Below are 26,725 nucleotides of genomic sequence, written 5' to 3'. Positions count from 1 at the left end.
ATAGGCACCAATATAATAACCTGGACAGACAGCTCAATCATAGTATGCTAAACTGGTAAGGCAATTTTAAAACCCAACAAGGAGTACCTAAAGCAGGAGCAGCCAGACTTAACAGAGAGGAAGGGAGATGATTTAGAAAAGTTTTAAAGGGGAAAAGTCATTTGTTTCTCCTACAACCTAACCTCCAGACTCTCCCAGTTTCAAATACATACGCAATACAAAGTATAAAGACAATAAACTATAGGATATTTTTAATATACTAAGATCATGAGATAAATTGCGCAGTCAGGTATAGAAACGTGAAGTGCTTAGGCTAACTACAAAAACGTGGAAAGGAAATACACACTTGATAGTTGTCATGCCACAAACACTGAGCCTGGGGAAGCAGTAATGATTAGTGATTGATAAAACACTAAAACTTTCATCACAATACTTAACAACAGTGCAATAGTACAGAGTTGTATAGTGTTTTTCATACAAACTGAATCTCCAAACGCTTCACAGCTTTAGAGAATGGCGATATGCTGGAGTGGGGTGAAGAGAAATGAGATATGCATAAAATGAACTATCAAATTTAAGTTTAAATGTGTATTCTGACACTGATGAAGATAGTGATTCTCTGTTTGGGATATTAGCTAAGTTCATGTCATTTTTGTTTATATATAAAAATTACAGAAATAGAGACTTCGCAGTAGAGGGGTGAGTAGGTTCTGAAGAATTCAGTTATTTAATAAAATAGAGAAACTGGGTTTGCATTCAATGGAAGAAGGGACATTACTGGAGAATGTCATTAAGGTGTATATAATTCAAAGCATAGAGAGGATAGATATTACAAGGCAATTTGAGCTAGTGTCAAACTTAAGAGCAAAGAGTATGAACTTAAGCTAAGTAAGGGCCAGGCTACAGGCATTTTGATGGAATTTCTTTACACAGAGTTAATATATGGAGAAAATGATCAAAAGCAAAAATAGGAACATTTCATTTAATAATGTAAGAGAAGAGATAAGTACTTTAAGGAAAATATTTTGTGATGGTGCATCGAAAGACTGTAAGTTTAAATGAGCTTTCTGTCTGACTTCAATTTTTCCCCCTGTGTTGTTGAGAAAGAAATGATAAATAATTCAGGCCAAACAAAGTATAAACACCACAGGGTTAGAATACTTACCAGTGGGGAACCATGTACTCTGACTGTGAAACAAAGGCTGACAGCAGGGCAAAACATTTTGTCTTGGAAATAGGGTTTGTAGACAAGTGGCAATTTTAACTTCTCCTTTCAAAGTGTTTAGTAATTGTAATCCAGTAGCACTACTGGGGTTTATTGGGCAGAATTGTCCCACAGTGAAAAGAAGTGTCAAAGAGTTTATACAAGCCTATTGTACTTGATTGACTATATTTACCTTAGCTGTGTTTTTTATACACACTAAAGGCGGCGGGGGGGGGGGGGGTGTCTGTGTTTTGTATGTACTATGTATGTGTGACAGCTTGGTGATCTGTCCATGTACAACTTATGAATTCTGATTGATTTTATGAACTTTATGTATAATTCTAACCCTTAGTTGTAATGAAATAGATATTTGCTAACAGGGATCTGGGTATATATATCCCACAAACCCTGTCTGGAAGTAGCTGCAGAGCAATCAAGACTAGTTAACATTGAATGACACTTGCCCTGGTAGTGCAATGAATATGCTAGCAGCAGTTCTCAAACTTGTTTGCACCACAACATCCTTCTGACATCAAAAAATACTACTTGATCCTAGGTGGGGTGGGGGACAGGAGCCCGAGCCCCACTGCCCCAGGCTGAAGCCCTCATGCTTTGGCGTCAGCCCTGGGCAGTGGGGCTCGGGCTTTGGCTTCAGCCCCGGTCCTCAGCGACCCCATCTGAACCACAGCCTCTTCTGAGAACGGGTTGAAGACAGGGAGTCTGCATGCCAGGACTGAGCTTGAGAAGACAGAGAATCTGCGTGTGCGCGGCTCAGACTCACAGGGCTTAGAAGTACACAGGATCCAGTGATTGGTTCCAAAAACAGTATCCTGGTGAATGTGTAGCGGACGGAGCTCTACCAGGTCTGCAACAGTAATGTTTCTTCTTCGAGTGATTGCTCATGTGTATTCCACAATAGGTGTGCGCGCTTGCCACGTGCACCGGTATCGGAAGTTTTTCCCCTAGCAGTACCCGTAGGGGAGAGCCCCTAGCGACTCCTGGAGTGGCGCCTCCATGGCGCAGTATAAGGGGCACTGCGCACCCCCCACCCTCAGTTCCTTCTTGCCGCGAGTGAAGGTGCTTTGGAACTGCTCTGCTCCAGCTTTGCTGTAGCTCCTCCCCAGAACTCTTGTTCGTTCAGTGTATGGTACCTGTAGTTAGTTGGATTAGTTTAGTTTAGTTTAGTTTAGTGTGCCCGGGCCGGGGCATGCCCTGCACCCCAGGTTTTAAGTTGTGCAATACTTGTAGGCAACCTATGCCAGTGAGTGATCTGCATGCAGACTGTTTACGCTGTTTTGGGGAAACCCATCTCAGCGATCGCTGCAAGATTTGCAAGTCGTTTAAGCCTCAGACCAAGAGAGAGAGAGACATTAGGCTCCGGGCTATCCTGATGGAGTTGGCGTTGACTCCGACTCCGGCGCGTCGCTCCGAGTCGGCACCGCGGTGTCGGTGCGCGGTGACCCCTTGGCGCCATCTACTAGTCGGCACCGGTCCCCGTCCATGGGACACACCGAGAAGGCTAAGAAGAGGCCTTCTCCGCTATGGCACCGGAGTAAAACTGGCGCAGAGGCTGGACCCATGTTGGGCAGTCCTCAATCCCCATCGGCCTCTAGGCCACTGTCTCAAGTCGAGCAGAGTAGCCTGGCCCATTTGGAGCAGGCTTCCCCAGATGTCTGGATGTCCTCCATGCTGAAGGCCCTGCAGGCGGCCCGGGACGTTATGTCTATGCTGGTACCAGAGCACCGCCAACGTTGGCCCTGTGGTCTAGAGGCAAGCCGCCGCTGGGATCTCCGCAGTCTTGGCCGAGGGAATGTTCCTGATGCCGTTCGCCACTCAGCAACCGTTCTGTGCATAGTCCACATGGGTCGTCGACTCCCACCAGGTTGTCTGGCTGGGTTCCGTCTGACAGAGACTCAAGCCACCGCTCTGCCTTGAGGAGCGAACACCAACAGGACCGAGGCAGGTGACGCCGTAGGTCTTCATCTTGGAGGGGCTATCGTAGCCAGTCACGACACGAACATCGACGCCGTTCCCGTTTGTCGTCTTGCTCCAGGATCCCGACACGGCACTGCTCCCGCAGCCCTCGGCATCGATCGCCGTGGATTCGCCCGCCGGAGCCGATTGTCGAGCAGCTGTTACCGACTGTACCAGTCCTCCAGGTCGAGGTCGCGGTCTCGAGGTTGGCACCGCTCCCAGCGCTGCCGCTCCTAACAGTCCAGGGACAGCGGCAGGTCGTACATCAGCCCGGCCTCCCTTTGTAGCCGTCCATCGATGGGTCAGGCCAGCCAGGATGAACAGCCTGCTCCGTCGGTGCCACAGCAGGTGCCGTAGCACCAGGCCCTGTAGCTGGCACAATGGTACCAATGGGAACCGTGGCCCCCAACGCAGCCCCCGGTGGGGGCTCGCTCGGTGGCCGGAGCCTCAGAATGACTGTCGGCCTCCCTCTCCCGGCCTCCGAGGAAGGAGTCAGTGGGACTCTGCGCCGTGCCCGGAGACCGACCAGGTGGTGGATCCTCCAGTGCCGGTGGACACGTAATGTACTGCGCCTGCCTCCTCGCCCTCCCCTGATGAGGCAATTACGACCCCTCCTCCCTCCATCCCGCAGGAGGACTCTCAAGCCCACCAATAGCTATTGAAAAGGGTGGCATCATGCCTCAACCTTCAGGCAGAGGAGGTGGAGGAGCCCTCGGACTCCCAGTTTAACATCCCGTCCACCTCGGTACCAGGCAGGGTGGCCTTGCCTCTCCACGAAGGGGTAGCGAAAATTTCAAATGCCCTGTGGCAAAACCCGGCGTCACTGGCCCCCATCTCTAAGAGAGCGGAACGCAAGTATTTTGTGCTCACCAAGGGGCATGAATACCTACACACCCACCCACCTCAGCCTGGGTCCTCCAAGGGCAAACAGGCAGGGAAATAGCGGTTTTGATGGGATGCCCGGGGGCACCCTACCAGTTCTCATCAGGGATCCACCCACAATAAGGCTTCTCTTCTCCAACCAGTTGTGTGCTTTCCTCCTGGAGTGGTCGTGGCTGACCTAGGACCGATGGATCCTCAACACCATCTCCTGGGGTTACACCCTCCAGTTTACCTCCACCCCGTCCCTTCTGGGGGACCCCTCTCACGAGGCTGTGCTCGAGCAGGAGGTGGGGTGGCTCCTTGGCCTAGGAGCGGTGGATGTGGTGCCAGCGGAGTTCAAACGCATGGGGTACTACTCCCGCTATTTCCTTATCCCGAAGGCCAAAGGGGGGCTCAAGCCCATCCTGGACCTGCAAGGCCTGAACTAGTACATGGTGAAGCTCAAGTTCCGCATGGTCTCCATGGCCTCCATCATTCCCAACCTGGATCCAGGGGACTGGTACGCTGCCCTCGATCTGCAGGACGTGTACTGCCACATCCATATATTCGAGAGGCACAGACGCTTCCCCCGTTTCACAGTTGGGCAGAAACACTACCAATTCGCGGTCCTCCCGTTTGACCTGTCCACTGCCCCCAGGGTATTTACAAAGTGTATGTCGGTGGTGGCGGCCTACCTCAGGAGCCATGGAGTCCAGATCTTCCCCTATCTGGACGACTGGCTGGTCAAGGGCAGCTCCCGGTTGCAGGTGCGGGATCATGTGGCGCTCCTTCTGTTTATGTGGGGCACTTTGGGCCTGTTGGTAAATGACACCAAGTCTACGTTAGTCCTGTACAATGCATAGAGTTTATCGGGGCGGTCCTGGACACCACGTTGGCCAGAGCCTCCCTCCCACCGGACAGGTTCGAGACCCTGAAAGGGCTCATTGACACGGTAACAAGGTTTCCAGTGACAACAGCCACATCATGCCTCCAGCTCTTGGGTCATATGTCGGTGTGCACACATATGTGGTCCGCCACACTAGACTCAGGATGAGGCCCCTCCAGCTCTGGTTGGCCTCGGCGTTCTCCCAGGCCAGAGACAGGATGGACAAAGTCCTCACTGTGCCCGAACCGGTGATCGCCTCCCTACGATGGTGGTCCTCCTCCGGGAACATGCTCCATGGGGTCCCATTCAGAGGCAGGCCCCCGTCAATGGAACTGGTGTCCGATGCATCGGACCTGGGGTGGAGAGCCCATGTGGGGGACATTGAGACCCAAGGTCTGTGGTCTGCGCAGGATCTGGCCCTCCATATAAACATCAAGGAGCTCAGAGCGGTGTGGCTGGTGTGCATGGCCTTCCGCTCGCACCTGGAGGGCTGGGTGGTCAGGGTTCTCACGGACAAGGAAGCCTCAATGTTTTACATCAACAGGCAAGGCGGGGCCCGATCCTCTGCCAGGAAGCCCTCAGGCTGTGAGACTTCTGTATAGCCCACAACATTTGCCCTACAGGCCTACCACCTACCGGGCGCCCGGAACTGGTGGGCGGATGACTTGAGCAGGGACTTCCCCTCTCAGCACGAGTGCTCCCTTCACCCAGAGGTGGTGTACAGGCTTTTCCAAGAGTGGGGAACTCCCCAGGTGGACCTGTTTGCGACCCGGCAGAACCATTGCTGTCCCCGGTTCTGCTCCGGGGGGCGGGGCTGGGACGGGGCACTATCTCCGATGCCTTCCTCCTGACCTGGTTGGGCCGGTTTCTCTATGCCTTCCCCCCCATTCCCACTGATAGGCAAGGTCCTGGAAAAGATGAAGACGGACAGGGCCCAGGTCCGCCTGATTGCCCTGGCATGGCCCAGGCAGCATTGGTACGGGAGCCTCATGATCCTGGCAGTTGCCCCGCCGTGGCCATTGCTGTCCTGCCCGGACCTGCTTTCCCAGGACCAGGGCTCCACCCCAATCTAGCAGCACTCCACCTCAAGGGATGGCTGCTCAATGGTTAGGCCGGGAGGAGAGGATGTGCTCGGAAGGGGTTCAGCGCGTCCTCTTGGAAAGCAGACGACCCTCCACATGCCAGGCCTACTTAGCAAAGTGGTCTCGGTTCTCCTGATGGACGAATGAGCAGGACGTTTCCCCTGTGGCTGCCCCAATCTAGTTCATTTTGGACTACCTCCTTCACCTTAGAGCCCAGGGCCTGGTGCCCTCGTCCGTCAAGGTGCACTTGGTGGCCATATTGATCTTCCACCTGCTGGTGCAGGGCCACACGGTATTCTGCTATGCTATGACTGGCTGATTCCTTAAGGGGTTGGATCATCTCTTCCCGTATGTCAGGCCCCCAGTTCCACAGTGGGACCTGAACCTGGGGCTGGCCTGCCTCACGGGCCCCCCCGTTTGAGCCGCTAGCTACGTGCTCCTGGTTGCACCTCTCGTGGAAGGTAGCCTTCCTGGTGGCGATCACGTCGGCTAGGCGGGTCTCGGAACTCAGGGCCCTGACCTCCGAGCCCCTGTACGTGGTTTTCCATAAGGATAAGGTCCAGCGCCGCCCACATCATTCGTTCCTCCTGAAGGTGGTTTCTGTCTGCCACATGGGTCAGGACATTTTCCTGTTGGTCCTCTGCCCCAAGCCCCATGCGTCCAGTGAGGAGCACTGCCTCCGCATGCTGGATGTGGGACGGGCTCTGGCCCTTTACCTGGAGCGGACTAAGCCATTCAGAAAGTCCTTGCAGCTGTTCATTGCCTCGGCCGAACGCATGAAAGGTCAGCCGATCTCCACTCAGCGGCTCTCCAACTGGAACACATCATGCATCCGTACCTTTTTATGACCTGGCGGGAATCCCCCCGCCATCAATTGTGAGAGCACACTCGACTAGGGTGCAAGCCTCGGCGGCTGCCTATTTAGCCCATGTCCCCATCCAGGACATTTGTAGGGCTGCCACGTGGTCTTCAGTTCACACTTTCACCTCGCATTATGCGATCGTCTCCCAAACAAGGGAGGACGCCAGGTTTGGCAGGGCTGTGCTCCGTCCCAAGAATTTGTGAACTCCTACCCACCTCCAACAGATATAGCTTGGAATCACCTATTATGGAATACACATGAGCAATCACTCAAAGAAGAAAAGACAGTTTACCTTTTCCAAAACTGGTGTTCTTTGAGATGTGTTGCTCATGTCTATTCCACATCCTGCTCTCCTTCCCCTCTGTCGGAGTTGTCTGGCAAGAAGGAACTGAGGGTGGGGGCAGCGCGCAGCGCCCCTTATACCGCGCCATGGAGGCGCCACTCCAAGGGGCGCTAGGGGCGCTCCCCTACGGGTACTGCTCGGGGAAAAACTTCCGACACCGGTGCATGTGGCGAGCACGCACACCTATTGTGGAATAGACATGAGCAACACATCTTGAAGAACACCAGTTACGGAAAAGGTAACTGTCTTTTACAGACTTGTATTGTGCTACAGACATTTATTGTAGGAGTAATGGTCCATTATTAGGGTTTCCTATAATTTCTGATGTATAAAAATAACTTTTTAGCTTTTTTTGAAAGGCTCTTACCCTTCTTTGATTTGCAGCCGGACTTTGAAATTTGGCAGGAGGTCGGGGCGTGGGGAGATGCCTTCTGTTGCTTAGTTCTGATCTGGCAAAAATTATAAGCTCAGAAATCACAATTAGCAATGTGCCTTATGCACAGTAGAACTTGCTGGTGAAATTGCTCAACATTCTTTCTGCAGTGACCATGCTTTCGCCAGTCTTGTCTCTTTCAAATTTAAGCTTTTGGGAGTAACTTGCTATTTAACAGGTAGTACAATGTGGTTCTGATATTAATTGCAGGCTGGATGTACTACTGTAATATAAAAATATGTTCCTAGCATCTTGCTTCAAAATGCCATATAGAACTCAGCCCCCGGCAGGCCTCAGACAAAATGGCTGTGTGCACAGAGCACCTTAATGGTGGCACTGGTATTTGCTAACTTTTGAGTGCTTGACTTTGCAACCTTAACTTAAAACCAAACAGGTTTCTTATGTAATCTTTGAAGGTGGCAACCTCATTAATAGTGTATATTCTGTATTTGAAGAAGGAAAGAGTACCACCCAATTTCTGCCTTGGTAGTTTTTCCTCTCTTCAGTGCTTCTGTAGCTCTGGTTGATTTTGTTTGTTTACCGTTCTTGTGTCAGTACTGAAGGTTAGTCACTTAACTTTCAGTCTGCTAGCTCAGTCTTAAGGGCTGTTGATTTGCATTCTACTGAGGAATTAAAACAGGCATTGGAAGAATAATAAATGCTCACTTGCTCAGCTTTAATTATAGAAGTATTAATAAGGAGGGTGAGAGTTGCTTCAAATAAGGAATCCAAACATCCAAAGGAAATGAAAATTACTTCTCGTATAACCAATTCAGTTCTTAAATATAAGCATGTATGTGTATGTTGTTAAAACACTTGAATGGTGGAATTCACTTCACTTGCCTGAGACACACCAATCCAGGAGAATCATCATTGATATCGCCCCACATACTGGAAGTATGTCTTGGGTTTATTTTACTAATGTAAAATGTTAAAATCCCTGTCGTGAACAACATGAAATTTAAAAGCAAAAACAGTTATATCAGAATTAAATAGTACTAACCCTCCAGAGAGGCATGCAGAAGCACCCTACTTGGAAGGTCAATATTTATTTATATATTTTTTCCATGCATAGGCCCACCTTAGGCTCATGACATAATTAAATTTCACAAAAAATCTCAAATACAATAACTTGCTTTTCCCAGCAGATAAAATAACCCTCTCCTATCACATGAAAAAAACAACCTATTCATCCTTTATCTCCCTGAGAGTAAAATTTGGCCTTGTGTCGTATACCCTGAAAGTTAACAGGTCTGTGCTTTGGTATCCCAGGGGTGGGAGCCAAATTTCAAAGCTGTGCATCCCTCATAGAAATTACCCTGCCACAAGCATATTCTGTTCATATAAAGACAACTTCTGCTCAAGTGACTCCACTGATCTCATCTCGGTGCACTATGTTGTGGGGAGAGATGTAGTCTCTCAAATAACCAGGGCTCAAATTATATTTAAAAACGACACATTGAATTCCTTCTGGAAACTTTTGGGCAGCCAGTGCAGGTCCCAGGTCACGAGTGTAATGCACTTTTGGTGTGAAACTCCTCTTAGTGTAGAATGCCACAGTCTACTCATTAACTTCAGGCTCAGAGAGAAGTAGAGCCTAATGTAGAATGCTTTCTGTCAACAGAGGTGACAAAAATATGGAGAATTTTGCCAAGAACTGAACTGGAGAGAAAAAAAGTCACTCTTCTCAGCAGGTGCAAATGAAAAAAAAATGTTTTTGGCCACAGCTGCGATCTGAGCATCCAGCATCTAATAACACACATGAACAGTGCACCTGTGTATAAATTCCACCAGTGTCCCACACCAAAACTCCTCTCCTGTTGTTGGGAACTCCCAGAGCTGTGAAGGCTCTTTCTGTCCCCTAGCCAAGCCAAACTGACTCGAGAACAGACCAGACAGCGGGCAATGGTACTCTGTGGGGTTTGCAGAGAGGTAATGGCAGAAGGGGGATTCCTGCCTCATGTTGTGGTGAACATCCACTTGGTCCTTCTGCTGTCTGATCCATTTGAAGGTGATCGGCACAGGTGTCTAGGAATCAATCAGAAAAATATCTGGTTCCAGTGATGTCATGAGGTCCAAAACATGAAGTGCTTGTTGGCCGTTTTGATCCCTGCTACAATAGTTACTGATGCCCCAGGAGAAGGGTTTTTGTTTGTTTGTTTGTTTTACCCCCTAAGCCTATACAGTTGTGGCAAGAAGGGTGTTGGCGAGCCTGCCCCTCAGGACTGATGTACAGCTCTCCCCACTAACCTGCTGGTGCGGCAGCTCTGGCTGCTGTGGTTCTAGTTTCTGGAACTTGACAGTAAATTTCACTGTTCACTCTGAAACCTTGAATGGGAAAAAAAATCTTTTAAATGTATTAATATGTGTACTCTATACCATATACAAAACTCATTTCCCTGAACACGAGGGGGATAAACTCTTATTCCTGTATAACATTTATTGTTTCTTTCTTTTAAACTTTAAGAAAATAAAATTGTGTCTGACATTAAAGTCCAGATGAAGTAGTGGGGTTTTAAAACCTAGTTTGCTTCTGTCATTCCCTAAAAAGTTCCTCTAGGCTTTGGAACCCAGTAAAGCCCATCTGGCATTGAGTGGGTGGGCAGCTGCTTTTTCTTGTAATAGTTCATTCATTTCTGAAATATTTATTATTTTCTCTCCATTAATCACTCCATGGGAGATGCTCATGCAATCTGTTTTAAGGTTAACTCTTCCCTCCGTGATACTCGAGCAAGTTTATAAATTCATAGATTCCAAGGCCAAAAGCAACCATTGTGATCTTCTAGTCTGACCTGTGTAATGTCGGCCATAGAACTTCCCCAAAATAATTCCTGATTCAACTAGAGTATAAGTTCCCTCACTTCCTCGTCTCCGTGACTCAGCAGGTGGATGGGATGGAAAGTCAAGCATCTAAGGACTTCCCATATCTAAGCTTCTTATGCCATTTCAATAGGCTGCCTTCTCACTGGTAAGAAAAAGCTTAGATATTCGTAGTGAGATGTACAAAAGACACTGCAGATCATTTCTTGGAAAAAAATTATAGAAATGGAAATAAATTACTCCAATCCCTTGATTTCTGTGCCCATTGTGAGCAACCTGGAATTTAGTTGTTTTTTTCTGTACATATAAACCTTGAAACTGGAATTTGTGTGAAAATATTCATCCTTAGTCTCCAATTGTGTTGTGATTGGCATTTAAGATATTTGTGGTGTTCGTGCTTGATCCTGTTTAATCTTTCTAAATAATGGTACATCTGTAAACAGACTCATTCAGCCAGGTACTCATATTGTTTCCATAAAGTGTACATATATTTCAAATGTGTATCTGTACTCCTTTCATTATTAAATTTAGCATGACAATGTATTTGTCTTGGTGATCACCATTTGAAAACAAATATACGCACTTTATTGTTCATTGGAATAATAAGGCTAATTTATTCATAGATTCATTGATCCCAAGGCTAGAAGGGACCATTGTGATCATCTAGTCTGGCCTCCTGTATAAAACAGGACATGGAACTTCCCAAAGTAATTCCTAGAGCAGATCTTTTAGAAAAACATCCAATTTTGATTTAAAAATTGTCAGTGATGGAGAATCCATCACCACTCTTGGTAAATTGTTCCAATGGTTAATTACTCTCACTGTTAAACATTTACGCCTTATTTCTAGTCTGAATTTGTCTAGCTTCAGCTTCCAGACATTGGATTGCATTATACCTTTCTCTGCTAGACTGAAGAGCCCATTATTAAATATCTGTTCCCCATGTAGGTACATATAGACTATTATCAAGTCACCCCTTAACCTTCTCTTTGTCAAGCTAAATAGATTGAGCTTGTTTTCTAATTCTTTAATCATTGTTGTGGTTCTTCTCTGAACCCTCTCCAATTTGTCAACCTCTTTCTTGAATTGTGGACACCAAAACTAAATACAGATTTCCAGCACAGGTCACACTAGTGACAAATGTACAGGTAAAATAACTTCCCTATTCCTATTTGAGATCCCCCTGTTGATGCATCCCAGGATTGCATTAGTATGATCCAATGGCTGTAAATTGAGGTTAGATACATTCAGACTGGAAATAAGGCATAAATTGAGACTATTAGACTTCAGTGGGCTTGCAAGAGCCATTTACCATGCATCTTACTTCATACCACTCACACCTGCACCTTTGTAGACCAGTTGTATCATTTTGTTGTGTGACTAGAGAAGGGACCTATCTGAGATTATGCCTCTTCATCAGCTGCTTAAGAATTCAGCTCAGTCCACTCTTAATTCCAGACTGATGCCATCACCTCCATGGTTATTTCATTCCCTGGCACCATCTATGGAGCTGGATTCCTGAGAATGGTGGCATGCTATTATGTCACAGGTAGAAAGCTGGCTTCATATGTTTTCATAAACATTCAGGTACCTGTTTTTAGGTACCATCGTTTGTTGTTTCATATGACTGGGAAATTTTGTCAACACACATGAAATGATACCCATTTTTAATAGTTTGATTCTACAAGTGATCTGTAGCATGCACCATAAAAGTATAGAAAAATCATTATTATTCTGGAGTTAGCAACAGAAATATTCCAAGTTAATGTCTGGGGGACCGTATAAACCATGCAGATCTCACTCTGCTTGTTTTACTACATCACCCAGAACCCCTTTATTAAAACACTGTGCTTCCTTTCTTAACTGCTGCCCATCTGTTTACCAATATCTAAGGAAGCATTTCTAGATAGTGTACCTTAAAGATACTTAAGCACTTGTCACCCCCGGTATTCATTATATGGAAGTGTGTTAATGTTAGGTGTAGAGATTTGGAATCTGTTAAGAGTTCCTTACCCTTGGCTAATTGGAAACACACTTCGTCCGATGAAAATATTTTTTCCTACATATGTAAGAAAAAATAAAGAATTTCTATTCTATTTGCAGATAACAAACTGGAAGTAAAAGTGACTTTGTGGCATCAGTCCCTCCCCGAGCACCCTGTTCACTCAGCCATTCCATGACTTCCAATCCATCACTGCTGATGTCTTCTTGTCTGCTCTCAGCCTCTCCTCCTTGTCCTTTCTTCCATTGATATGGTTGTTGACTCTCTCCATGTTTCTCTCTCCTCCACCGTTGACTTGACTCCTTTTTATCCCTCTGTCCTATGCAATTCCTGTCCTGCCAACGCCCAGCACTGGCTCACAAATTCAACCTCTCCTCCTCCATTTCTGCCATTTCCCTACTAAACAACTCTACTTCTCCAATTTAATTGAATCCCATGCCTGCAATCCCAGACACCTTCATAACCTTTGACTCACTTCTCAAACTCTCCCCTTCTCCTATTTCCACTTCTCTGTCCACACAGATCTCGACAATTTTTTTCAAGAGAAAAATTGACAAAATATGGTGTGACCTTCCCCTTTCTCTCAGCTTGTCGCCCTCCTACCACAAACTCTCTTTCTCTCTCTCTCTCCTCCTCCATCACAGATGCAGAAGTGTCTCATCCACTGGCCCTAGTGACCCCATCCCATCTCCTAAACTCCCTCATGCCCACTCTCATCCTTTCCCTTACTCTACTCCGTAACCTCTCACTCTCCCCGACTTCCCCTCACAATGCAAACATGCTGTAGTCTCTCCCATCTTAAACAAAAAACAACAAAAAACCACCCTTTACGCCACTTGCCTCTCCTGCTACTACCCCATCCCCCTTTTCCCTTTATGTTCTAAGCTCATTGAATGTGCTGTTTACATTCATTAGTCCAGTTACATCCTAAACCCTCTCCAATTCAACTTCTGCTCTAGGCACTCCACTGAAACCACTCTCACCAAAATCTCTAATGATCTGTTCTTTGCCACATCTCAGAACCAGTACTCCATCCTCATCCTCTTTGACCTGTCAGCTGCCTTCAACATAATTGACCATGTTTGTCTTCTTGAAATCTGTCCTCCATTGTCTTCCACAACTGTCTCCTCTCCTGGTTTCTCCTCCTACCTCTCTAATCACCCCTTCAGTGTGTGTCCTTCTCACCCTCCCCCCCGCCTCCCCCCCCCCCACTCCAGTTTTCTGTGGGCATTCCACAGGGCTCTGTCCTCGGTCCCCTTCTCTTCTTCCATTACCTTCTCTTATTCGCAAACACAGATGCAACTACCACTTCTATGCTGACCCTCCCTGGTCTATCTCTGTACTTCAGACCTGTCTCCTTTTCAAACTAAAATCTTCACCTGTCTCTCTGACATTTCCTTGTGGACTTCTAGCTATTAGCTCAAGCTCAGCATGCCGAAACATGGCTTCCCCACAAGTCTTTCCCGCAACCTTCTTTCCTGATCACTATTGACAATACCACCATCATGCCTGTCACTCAGGCCCAAAGCCTGGGCATCATTCTTGACTTATGTCTAAATCTTGCTGATTCTTTCTACATAATATCTCTAAAATACCAACTTTCTTATTCATCCACTTAGCTAAAACTCTCGTCCAGGCTCGCATCTTGAATACTGTGACATCCTTTTTTCTGGCCATGACAAGTGCAATCTTGCCCTGCTTGTATCCTTTCAGAATGCTGCAGCAAAGATCATTCTCTGAGCCTGTCTCTTTTAGCATGTCACCCCCACTCTTTGCATTTCTCCGCTGGCTCCCTCTCTTGTAACATCAGAAATAAGCTACTTCACTGTCAGGGCCCTTCCAATCCCACCTTCTGTACTATCTCTCATTCAGTGTGCAAAGGTTGATTCCTGTCTCCAGTCAGACCATGATGCCAGCCTCCACTGCATGCGAATTAAATTTTCAAACAAGCACCTTCGTTCTTTCCTCCCATGCTGTCCCACACACTTGGGAGGAGCTTCCAGTAAACATCTGCAATGCCACTTCATTTTCTCCTTCAAATCGCCCCTTAAAACTGACCTTTGCCGTAATCCATACACAAGATGTGACATTTACGCTGCTAATATGCTGAGACCACAGCCTATCATGCTGACCATCATTGTCTTATTGTTTCCTTCTACTTCCCCATATGTCTGTGTCCATCTGTTGTCTCTTTGTCTTCTGCTTAGATTGTAAACTCTTTTGGGGCTGGAGACTGGCTTTTTGGTCTGTGTTTGTACAGCACCGAGCACAATGGAGTCCTGGTCCATGGCTGGGCTCCTAGGTGCTTCGATAATACAAATAATAAATAAATGCAAATTGAGGATGTTGGCATTGGGTTGAACTCAAGATTTAAAATTGAAACAAGTAATTCATCTGCATAGTTCCAGTGCACAAAACAAGTGTATAGTATCGGCTCTCTGTGAGCTGAGGGGTGAAAACATTCTGTAACTGTAAATCATGAGGCAAATCCTGCTGCTCTTTCATAGGCAGAACTCTGTCACTTCCACTGAAATGACAATCTAAGCAAGGTTCAAATTCAGAGGTGTGCCATGCCTCTTCAAATGCTGAGGGCTAAGTTCTTGTCACTGATCATGAATAAAACTATAATACAGCTGTGGAATCTTAATGCCTTATGCTTTGTCACCATCTGCATGGTTTAATGTTTCAAACAGGACACTGTATTTCTGCACCTACCCCTCCAGCTTTATTCCTCCTTTCCATTACAGGCAACTGGCGATTTGACAGCATGACTACTTGTGCAATGGTGTATAAAATGTACTATTCTCACTCACTCCATTGCACAAGCCATGCATTAGCGGATTCTAAATCATTTTTGGGAGGTGCCAGTTTTTGAAGAAGGGATTCGATTTTGTTCTTAACCTACAATGAATGTTCCTTTCTAGCAATAACCGAAAAGTTGAGATCTCGTGGGACTCACCGATGCATGTGGAGAATGAAGTAATTGTGATGAAAATTCTGAGTTAGCTTTACAACTGGTTCATTTACACTGAACAAAATCTTCATCTTTATATGTAGTGCAGCACATTATGGTCACCACATTTTCTTTCATGCAGACCAACTATTGTGTATTTTCATTGCTCTCTGAAGTAATGTCCTGTATAAATGTCTTTATAATACAATATATAATCTTTTTGATAAAACAAGCCATCCACTTCTAATTGATTACTATGGTGGCATGTACTGGTATCCTAAAATATCAGGAATGTGCCTGTGCTTACAAGATGTGGGGGAGAACATACTTCAGTTTTTAAGAAAATCTTGTTTATTTTCATATGTAAGCTGAGCATGAGCCTAATGTTGTTTTCAATTTCTGCTGAGAGTGCTGAAGCAACACATTGTTTCTTTTATTTAAGGGCAGATAATAAAATGATTGCAATGGTGTTTCAAATCAAGGTGAGTAAAATGCCATGATGATGCATAGGATATGAAATCACTATGCAGAAGTTAGCAGTTTCCACAGTGAAATAATAATTCTTATTTCAGCACTTTGGGCGGTCAGTAACTACTATGTCACAAAGATTAAACACTTTTATAGCTGCACAATCTTTTTTGTACTTCAGACATAAACTTGATATATTATGCAGGTACTTGAAAGTTTGAGCTAAACTGTGACATTCAGTATCAACATTAGCAGAGACCCTAAATTTAAAGCTGACGTTGCTGTGGCTAAATACAATGGGGTCATAATTATGCAAAGTGTCATAGACTGCTGTTCAGTTTGCCATTTCTGTTGTGTATGTTCATACTAACAGGATCTTTATACAACATTACTGAATTTTACCAAGTTTCAGAGTAGCAGCCGTGTTAGTCTGTATCCGCAAAAATAACAGGAGTACTTGTGGCACCTTAGAGACTTACAAATTTATTAGATCATAAGCTTTCGTGGGCTACAACCCACTTCTTCGGATGCATATAGAGTGAACCATATATTGAGGAGATATATATACACACACATACAGAGAGCATGAACAGGTGGGAGTTGTCTTACCAACTCTGAGAGGCCAATTAAGTAAGAGAAAAAAAACTTTTGAAGTGATAATCAAGATGGCTCAGTACAGACAGTTTGATAAGAAGCAAGTGTGAAAATACTTACAAGGGGAGATAGATTCAATGTTTGTAATGGCTCAGCCATTCCCAATCCCTATTTAGCCCTGAGTTGATTGTGTCTAGTTTGCATATCAATTCCAGCTCAGCAGTCTCTCCTTGGAGTCTGTTTTTGAAGTTTTTCTGTTTTAAGATAGCCACCCGCAGGTCTGCCAAAGAATGGCCAGACAGGTTAAAGTGTTCTCCCACTGGTTTTTGAGTATTATGATTCCTGATGTCAGATTTGTGTCCATTAATTCTTTTGCGTAGAGACTGTCCGGTTTGGCCAATGTACATGCCCCTCTGCCATGTAGAGGGGCATGTACATTGGCCAAACCGGAAACTCCTTACCAGGCCAGGAGAAGGAGGAACTGGCCAGCCAGGACCACCACTTATCACCAGAACCAAATGTGCAGGTGAGGTCTATTTTGTTGTTGTTGTTGTTGTTTTCCACTTTGTTTTCACTGTAATGATGCTGTTACTATAGCAATAGTTCTCCTTTGCTGGTACCGCCAAAGGTCTGAAAGTTCTTATGCCAGCCTGGCCCCCATATTCTGTTTGTGCCACCTTGTTGGGGTCAACTTACTTACTTTGCGTAGAGACTGTCCGGTTTGGCCAATGTACATGCCCCTCTGTCAGATTTGTGTCCATTAATTCTTTTGCGTAGAGACTGTCCGGTTTGGCCAATGTACATGCCCCTCTGCCATGTAGAGGGGCATGTACATTGGCCAAACCGGAAACTCCTTACCAGGCCAGGAGAAGGAGGAACTGGCCAGCCAGGACCACCACTTATCACCAGAACCAAATGTGCAGGTGAGGTCTATTTTGTTGTTGTTGTTGTTGTTTTCCACTTTGTTTTCACTGTAATGATGCTGTTACTATAGCAATAGTTCTCCTTTGCTGGTACCGCCAAAGGTCTGAAAGTTCTTATGCCAGCCTGGCCCCCATATTCTGTTTGTGCCACCTTGTTGGGGTCAACTTACTTAAGCTTCCATTTATTGATCACAGAAGCTAGGAAGCTGTGACAAAATGTCTGAATGCATATAGTTAAATCAAAGGAGGCGCTAAAGGAGGGATGTTAAGGAACTCAGGAAAGGTAAAACAATTACCAAAACAGCCTCTCCAGTACCCAACTTCAGTGGAGTTAAAACAACAATGGCTGAGCCATCAATTGGTGAGAGAATTTACCTAGCTGGCTTCATGGAGACCTAGGGTGCTTTAGTCTCCCAAGGCTAAGCTTGCGATCAAAAGACCCCGACCAGTTAAAAAGATGCCCTGGCAGAAAGGGAGTGAGCTGAGAGAGGCTGGCTAGGATGTGTCAGGGAAAAGGCTGACAAGTTTGGCTGAGACAAATGTAAACAAAAAAGCTGGCAAACATGCTATTCAAAATTACTTTAAAAATGTAGTAAGAAAAGACAGTCACATTGCTTAATTCTAAATCGTCTGTATTTATATAGTGGTGAGAGCAGTGTTAGAATGAAATCTCCATTCACAAATTAGGCATGGATTCCAACTGGACAGGGTATTCTAATGCTTGTCTTAGTATGTGTGATCATTCTGTTCAGTTACTATGGAAAAAGGTCAGCGCCAGAGTTAGGAGCTAATGTCATAAGTGTCCTCAACTTGACCAGGTCAGTGAGTTTATATTCCAGAAAATTTGACCATCTGTATTGATACTGTTTTATTTTTAAACTAGACATTGCATTTCTTGGGAGCTGAAGCATTCTGCTTATTTAATTTCCTAAACAACAAGCTCTCAGCCTAAAGCAATTCTGAAACTGCAGGCAATTTTGAAATAGGCGATCTTATTTCTAATTTACCATACAGTGTATACCTCTCTTGAAAAGTGAAAGGATTCATGTGTCTATCTCAGGTCAGATAACCACTATTGAAATCTAGTCTAGATTAAAGTGTCAGTTCAATTCTCTTAAATAATTTTAGACCTTGCTCCAAAAATATAGTATAGAATTTTGAAGTAGCTTCTTTATTAAGGTGACACAACCTAGAATTTCTTCCCAGACATCAGTTGGGTATACTTTCTTGTTCCTAATATGTGAAAGACTAAGGCTGCCTAATATGAAAAAGATAAGAGGAGAGGTCATGGTATAATAAAGGCCTGACATCCCTTTAGCTAGCCAATTTAAGGGAAGTGGTGTAATTTTTAAAGCATGAAAATATACACATTTATAAAAAAATAAAATATATATTCTTGATGAGTTTGTTGGAATGACTAGATGAAAATAATACTTAAAAGTGATAAACATTTGTTCAAGTAATTGATTTGAATATTAAAACATCAAAACAATAAGCAATGTAGCTTGCAGTGCTTTTGATGCCACGATAGCACAGGAACCTATTTTTTAATGGGAGGTTGAGTTACCTGCCCCAGGTAATATAGTGAGTCATTGACAGGATCCAGATTAGAATATGATTTCCAGGTCTGCTCCATTCATCCATCTCCCATAATAGTGAAGACAGGTATTTCTCTTCCAGGAAGGCTTCCTTTGGGCTTTTGCAACTATGTTGTAGTTTTAAAACTTGCAAAATCAATATAAAAATCTATCTGAAGTGTGTGTATGTGTGTGTGTCTGTTAGAAAGCAAACACAATATCAGCCTCTTCAAAAAAAAAAAAAAGTTTTAAAAACCAAGAATAAAGCCAATAATGAAATAGCTAGCAGTGTGATATATCCTTTGCTAGTCGTGTTAGCTTGGTGATTATCAGGTGGCTTACTATGCTGTATTGTATTCCACTAGCTGCAGTACCTTGTTTTGGAAAATTCTAGTTTTTGTTTCAGACAAGACTGCTTATTTTTAAGACAGCTATCCTAACTGCCCTTTTGTTAGTTCTGTCTTTCTGTATGTTTTGTAAGCTTTAGGTTCAATTTTGAAACAAGTTATAATTGATTACCCATGTAATATCATTTATTTCCAGTCACTGTATTTGATATGTCAGTGTGAAACTACCTTGCTTTACTGTGTGGATAAGAAACGCATTACTGAACATTCACTGGATGGGTTTTAATGTTTATGCTCTAAGTAATAACTAACATTGAATTATCAGGAATAATATGTTAGTAAAATGCTATTGGCTATTTTACCACAAGAATAAACAGTTGCTTTATTTTGGGAGGAGATTGAAAATGATTTTTACACATTGTTGGTTTAGAATTTACAAATGCCATGACATTTCAGAATAATATGCTATTGATCTATTAGTCTGTGTTTCACTTCAGAACATCTTACATTTTGTGCAATTTGAAGTACAATTGCACAAGTTTGGGCATCAAGCATTCGATGTAGTTATCAGGTGGCAAGAGTGGTTGAACGAGTAGTTGTGTCTCCTAAACAACCCCATCTTTGGGTACACTGTACCCCTGGCTCCTCCTGACACTTGGGAGAATGAGACCTTTAGGCAGAGCTGCATCGGTTTCTCTTTTAGCAGTTTAAAGCACGGCCAATGTGTGTTTCAAGCAGTTATGAAGCTAAAGATGAATTGCATTGCTCAGTACCAGTTAATTTTCTTCCATCACTGCAAAGCTTTCTAGACAAAAATGACATTGCTTGGAATATTGAATGAAATGTTTGCTATTAAGCATTAATATTTTATTCCATCCGTGGAACAAGAGCATTTAAAAACAAGTATTTTTGCTGAAAATTTTCATATGTTTTTAATGTCCTCCAAATTTTCCATTACTTAAGCCCAGAAGGGACCATTCGATCATCTAGTCTGACCTCCTGCATAACACAGGCCAATAAATTTCATTTATTTGCCCCTGTATTGAGCCCATTGTCTTGTCTGAATAAAGCACACCTTCCAGAAAGGCATCCAGCCTTGCTCTGAAGATATCAAGATATGGGGAATCCACCACTTCCCTTGGTAGCTTGTTTCAATGGTTAATCACTCTCACTGTTAAATGTTTGTGATTTAAGTCTAATCTGAATTTATCTGGCTTTAGCTTTTCAGCTATTGGCTCTTGTTATGCCCTTTTTCACTAGATTAAAGAGCCCTTTAGTATCTAACATTTTCTCCCTGGGGGAAGGTACATATACACCATAATCAAGTCATTTCTCAATCTTCTTTTTGATAAACTAAACATATTGAACTCTTCAAGTGTGTCTTTGTAAGGCATTTTCTCTAGCCTGCAAATCATTTATGTGGCTCTTTTCTGTACCTTCTCCAATTTTCCAACATTCTTTTTAAAAAAAATGTGGACACCAGAACTGTATGCAGGTGTCACGGTTTTGGGGTGCAATCCAGACTAGTGAGGGGTTATGTCACCGCCTGCCCTGTAATCCTGGGTGCCTTAAATACTCTGCTGCTCTGGCTCACAGCCCTGACACCAACAGCCAGCAGACAAACGCAGTATCCTAAGTGTCCGTGTGCTGTGCAGCCTTGGTTCAGCACTTCTGACCCCAGCAGTACATCTGTGCAGTTATCCTTATCAACCGTTGGATATCTTATGAAATCAGGTTTGTTTGACAAGATCTGTTTTCCATAAAACCATGCTGACTGGCATTAATTATACTCCCATCCTTTAATTCTTTATGAAGTGAATCCTACATAAGCTTTTCCATTATTTTATGTGGGATTGATATCCAGTTTACTGGCCTGTAATTATCTGAGTCATCCTGCATACCCTTTTTGAATATTGGCACAATATTCCATGTTTTGAATAATTTAAACATACCAGTGCTGCAGGTTGCAATGTTATCATATTATGAGTGTTAACCTAAGAGATGTTGCTTCAGAATTTTGGCGTTTATTGTTTGTGATAATGAGCATAGTTATTCAAATTGAAGAGTAAGTATTCACAGTTACAATACTGCCCAACCCTAAATGTTCAAAAATCATGTGATTGGTTTAAAAATAATGTGGTTTAAAAATATATGTTGAATTTCTTTTTATTTGCCTTTTTAGTTTTTGTACGTTTCAAATGCAGACAAGTCACATTTTCAATTTTTTTTTTTTTTCTGGAACTGAGGGCTAGACACTTGTTTTAAAGTAATGCTGAGCTTTTCATGTAATCACCTGACTGAAAGCTGGGGCTTTCAGTAAAATATTGAATACTGTAAGAATTGTGAGAAAATAAAAAAGTTGGCAACACTGTTAAATTTGGCAAATTGCTGCCACTAAAATAAATGTTACCTTAACCCTCCTCCTTCACCCAAAGTTTGGGCACATGTTCTGTCCTGGAAGGGAGACGTAGTGGTGTGGGTGGAGGTGTGCTACTGTATGTACATGTGGACTGTGTGTGTAGTATAGGTTAGTACATAAGTGGACTGGGTGAATTATATTGAATAATGCATTAGTAATGTTGTAATAGGTATATTTTACATGCTAGTACATAATGTTTTACTTTTATAATACCACTTATTATACTAAAATCATTAGTAATTTTCCTGGTTGCTTGTTTGCCCATTATATAGAATTAATTATTAACACACAATGTGTAACGTTAAGGATGTGACACAACCATTTAACAGCAAGAAAAATCAGTTAAAGTTGATGCTTTGTGCCTACTCTATTCAGTGGTGCCTGAATATCTCAGTGCATTTAATGCATAATGTCATTCAAATTCTGATTTGAACATACTGAATTACTAATAGGCAAAATGGAGATGTCATACTGATGAAATGTCAGTCTTAATTTGTGATTAACTTAGCTTTAGGCATTTTGAACTGGCCAAATACTGCAAAACTTTATGCATGAACATTCACATTTTAGAAGTTTGTGCTCCTTTTATGTTTTCTTTCTGCGGACATTCTAGCAGCCAAGTTCACTGGCAGGATTGTTCACCAAAATGGCTAAGTTTAAGCAATAGTGCACAATATTTGTGGAAAGCTTATCCTTAGTTCCTAAATGATAGTATTCACAGCTGATTGCTAGATTTGCACTCATCACAGAAGGGAATGAAATTACCAAGTGTGATCTATGTGAAAAGTTTGGAATTTGTTACAAATATCTACTCAGTGATCATATTGAAATAGCCCATGAACAATCCCTAGGTTGAAATATTTCTGCATAAAACATTGTATAAGTTTGAACACAAGACTAAAGCTAAATTCAATGAAAATATTGTTTGCTGTAAAAAGTTCATATCTCTCTGGTCATAAGAATGGCCATACTGGGTCAGACTAATGGTCCATTTAGCCCAGTATCCTGTCTCTGACAGTGTCCAATGTCAGTTGCTTCAGAGAGAATGAACAGAACAGGGCAATTTCAAGCGATCCATCCCATCATCCAGGCCCAACTTCTAGCAGTTGGAGGTTTAGGGACACCCAGAGCATGGGGTTGTGTCCCTGACCATCTTGGCTAATAGCCATTGGTGGATCTATCTTCCATGAACTTATTTAATTCTTTTTTGAACCCATTTATACTATTGGCCTTCACCACATCCCAAGGCAATGAGTTCCACAGGTTGACTGTGTGGTGTGTGAAGAAGTACCTGCTTTTGTTTGTTTTAAACCTGCTGCCTATTAATTTCATCATATGACCCCCTCGTTTTTGTGTTATGTGAAGGGGTAAATAACGCTTCCTTATTCACATTCTCCACAGCGTTCATGATTTTATAGACCTCTGTTATATCCACCCCTTAGTCATCTCTTTTCTAAGATGAACAGATTCAGACTTTTTAGCGTCTCATAGTATGGAAGCTGTTCTATACCCCTAATCATTTCCATTGCACTTCTCTCTTTCAAGTTCTAATATCTTTTTTGAGATGTGGCACCCAGGACTGCATATACTATCAGGGTGTGGGTGTACCATGGATTTGTATAGTGGCATTATGTTATTTTCTGTTTTATTATTTATTGCTTGCCTAATGGTTCCTAACATTCTGTTAGATTTTTTTTTGACTGCCACTGCACATTGAGCAGATGTTTTAAGGGAACTATCCACTATGGCTCCAATATCTCTTTCTTTACTGGTAACAGCTAATTTAGACCCCATCATTTTGTATGTTTAGTTGGGATTATTTTTTCCTGTGTGCATTACTTTGCAAAGTGGTTTCAGTTTTAAGTGCACTTAAATGTGTGCTTATGTCATTTGAATTTTTTTCGTAATCTCACAGATGTGACAAGTAATTATTAATTCTGCGATTATATCAATCACAAAATGAAAGTTCAAACTTTTTTTCCTCTTTAAGTTTTGTAGTAGTATTTATTTGTGACTAAATTCTTGTATGCTTCAAGACAGAGTGAACTTTTTTTGAGAGGGTAACTTTGGGGATCCCCTCTTGCTTATCATCTTCATTTCTTTCCATACCACACCTGAAACCAGGGCCGGCTCCAGGCACCAGGCAACCAAGCACATGCTTGGGGCGGCACCTGGTAAGGGGCGGCCAATCTTGGGGTGGCGGCGCGGCGCAGCATTCCGCGGGGGGGGGGGGGGGGCGCTCCGGCGGCGCGGTGCTCGGTGGGGGGGGGGCCTTCGGCGGGGGGGGCGGCATGGGGCGCGGCGCTCGGGGGGGGTTCTGGCGGCGCTCGGCAGGGGCGGGCTCCGGCGGCTCGGCGGGGCGCGGCGCTCGGGAGGGGGGGAAGGTTCCGGCGGCGCGGCACTCAGCGGGGGGGGCTCGGGGGGCGGCACTTTTTTTTGCTGCTTGGGGCAGCAAAAAAGTTAGAGCCGGCCCTGCCTGAAACCTTTACATTTGGACAAACTATCTTCCCAGCTCACTTGGAAAGAGTATTGCTCTGGACTACAAGACTAGAAAACCACATGCTCCCTTATCCTGCAGGATCACTGTAAGGTGTACTGATATATGCAGTGACTCCAACCTGAGAGCCCATTGATTGGGTAGTGTTGCATACATTTGATAATAGTGTAATAGAAGTGATATCACAATATCATAATGGCCTCAACACACCCACTAATTGTTAGTGTTATTTTTTCAAGTCATAACATTTTCAGGTTACTAGATCTGTAAAAGCAAATTATACAATTTGAAATTGTAATTGGAGAATATTTGATAGATCTGGTCCTAAAATAATGAACGAGAATCATTAATAGTAAGTTAATTGGGTAACATCAAAAAAGTTTATCTGGTATATTGGGATTGCATGGTTCAGTTGACTCTTAGTGTACTTTAGGGATTTTTGGTTGCACCATACCTCTGGATCTGAAAGAATATATATATGAAGAATATTAATACTGCTGCAGAACAATTACTTGTTCATTTGCTAACTGATTAAAATTCATGCATAATTTATTAGAACGGGAAGAGACTTTCTAAATAAGTCTTTGTCCTCAAGAGCTTAAAAACAAAATGCATATGCTAATGTAAGAATACACTTTACATCCAACATAAAAATTTAATATGCAATGGTATATTAGTTTCATTAATGCATAGTTTCACTTGTAATAATCATGCTGTTAATCAAAGTATATACTTCTAAACATAGCTTCATATTGTAGAGTTTCAGAACTCAGAGTTGGTGGTGTATCATCCTCAACAATGTTTATGTTGTTAGCTATAAGACTGACCTTAGAATTCATTAGTTTGCCATTTAATATGCTAGTTACACAGGAAATGAATTGCCTTCATTAAGCTATGCTACATTGCTGAGGTTTGATTCAGATAAAGAGGTTTATGCCAGAAAATCGGGGGGGGGGGGGGGAGAAGAAGAGAAATTTAGATGAATAATTAGTTCAGATACCTGAGAGTCCAGATTGTCCTGAACTAAACTGTGTAGAACTTGTGCACATCACTGAATCAGGCCTAGGTCTGTCACTGAGGATGAATGAAAAGAATTCCAGCTGTTCCCGTTCTGAGATATCATGGATTCATATGAGAGCACAGTTTTCAAATTGTGTAACATGAGATGAGTGCTTTGGTTGCAGGCCTTCTACGGACGCTCATGGGAAATCCCTCCCTGGCAAAATTTTGTAAATACTTGCTATTTGGGCAATCTGACCCCTTCTAAAAATGGCCAGTATGCACTTCCAGAAAAAAAATATCTAGTAGCTCCAGAGTAATGTCATCTCTGGTAGAGATGCAGAGGGACAAAGAAATCTCATCCTGAACTTCACCTCAAAGTGTTGATAGACTGTAACAAGGTGTTCTTGGAAGCAGTTGAGATCCTGTTCAGGTCATCATTGTTCTGAATAAGCACATGGTGATGATATATTGACTAACAATTTTTACATAGTCACTTTTCAAAGGTAGAACCACACTTTTAACTACTTCATTTTCTTAAAGGTGTTGTGTTTTCTTTTTGGGGGGTGGGGTTGAAGGATGGTAGAGGGCTGGGGTTAGATTTCTTTTGTATGCATTTCCCACCAGATGTCTCTACCTGTTTGGAGTTGCTGTTTTGGTTCTGCACTACTGCTGTGTGAAATCCCTGTGAGACTTGAATTTAGCATTGTTGCCTAATTAACTGAAACAAATTAGCTGAAATATGTGCCATCTGGAATGAAAATGAACCTTCCATGTTTATCAGTGGATTCATTTTATTGGAAAAATACACGTTGCTTTGATTATTTCTTAAAATAAATCACTCCCAGGCAATGTACTACTCCAGGCAGAAACTTCATAGATTTTCCCCCCTCACCTTTTCAGTCCCCTGTTGCTAACTTTCACTTTACAGCTTTGTTAAAACTATATTAAAGGGGGGTGGGGGTTGCATTGTGTACCCATTTCAGACATATGTATGCCAGGATAAGTTATTTGATTGAGGAACCATAAATAATTCCATATATTGTTGTTATAAATCTTTACATTGTCACCATCCAGTCAGTATTGCCCAGTTCTAAACATTCTGAATGGCTTTGATGTATTTCCATATTGTTCACCCTACACTGCATTTGGCAGGTTTGAAATGGACTGCAATGATTTTTTTGGAGATGCTCTCAAGGGGGCAGTGGAACGTGACACTGAAGCTATTACTGCAGGAATTGTTCATAGCTTCTCTCAATAAAATAAAATGAGTTGGTTTTGAAATTCAAAGTCCCAATTTTTTTGTCTTATAAAATACATGAATTATCATGAAGTGATTCACAATAGTTCAGGAAATGTTACCAGATAAGGATCTTATAAACCAGCACAGTCCTGGAGCAGGGGAATAAATAAATATAGCTTATTGACTTCAGTGGAGCTACACTGAATTATAACAACTGCGAATATAGCCTCCTGTTGTT

The 26,725-nt window shown here is 43.3% G+C and overlaps 1 protein-coding gene across 1 annotated transcript in view; it reads left to right on the top strand.

Moving 5' to 3' along the window:
* PTPRK (protein tyrosine phosphatase receptor type K) overlaps positions 1-26,725 on the top strand; it is a 585,126-nt gene that overhangs the window by 335,889 nt on the left and 222,512 nt on the right. The gene's annotated exons all lie outside the window — the stretch shown is intronic.

Source organism: Emys orbicularis, chromosome 3 (genome assembly GCF_028017835.1).
Source record: "Emys orbicularis isolate rEmyOrb1 chromosome 3, rEmyOrb1.hap1, whole genome shotgun sequence".
Taxonomy (NCBI): domain Eukaryota; kingdom Metazoa; phylum Chordata; order Testudines; family Emydidae; genus Emys; species Emys orbicularis.
The sequence above is the reverse complement of the archived record's forward strand: the minus strand, read 5'-3'. Positions and strand labels throughout refer to the sequence as shown.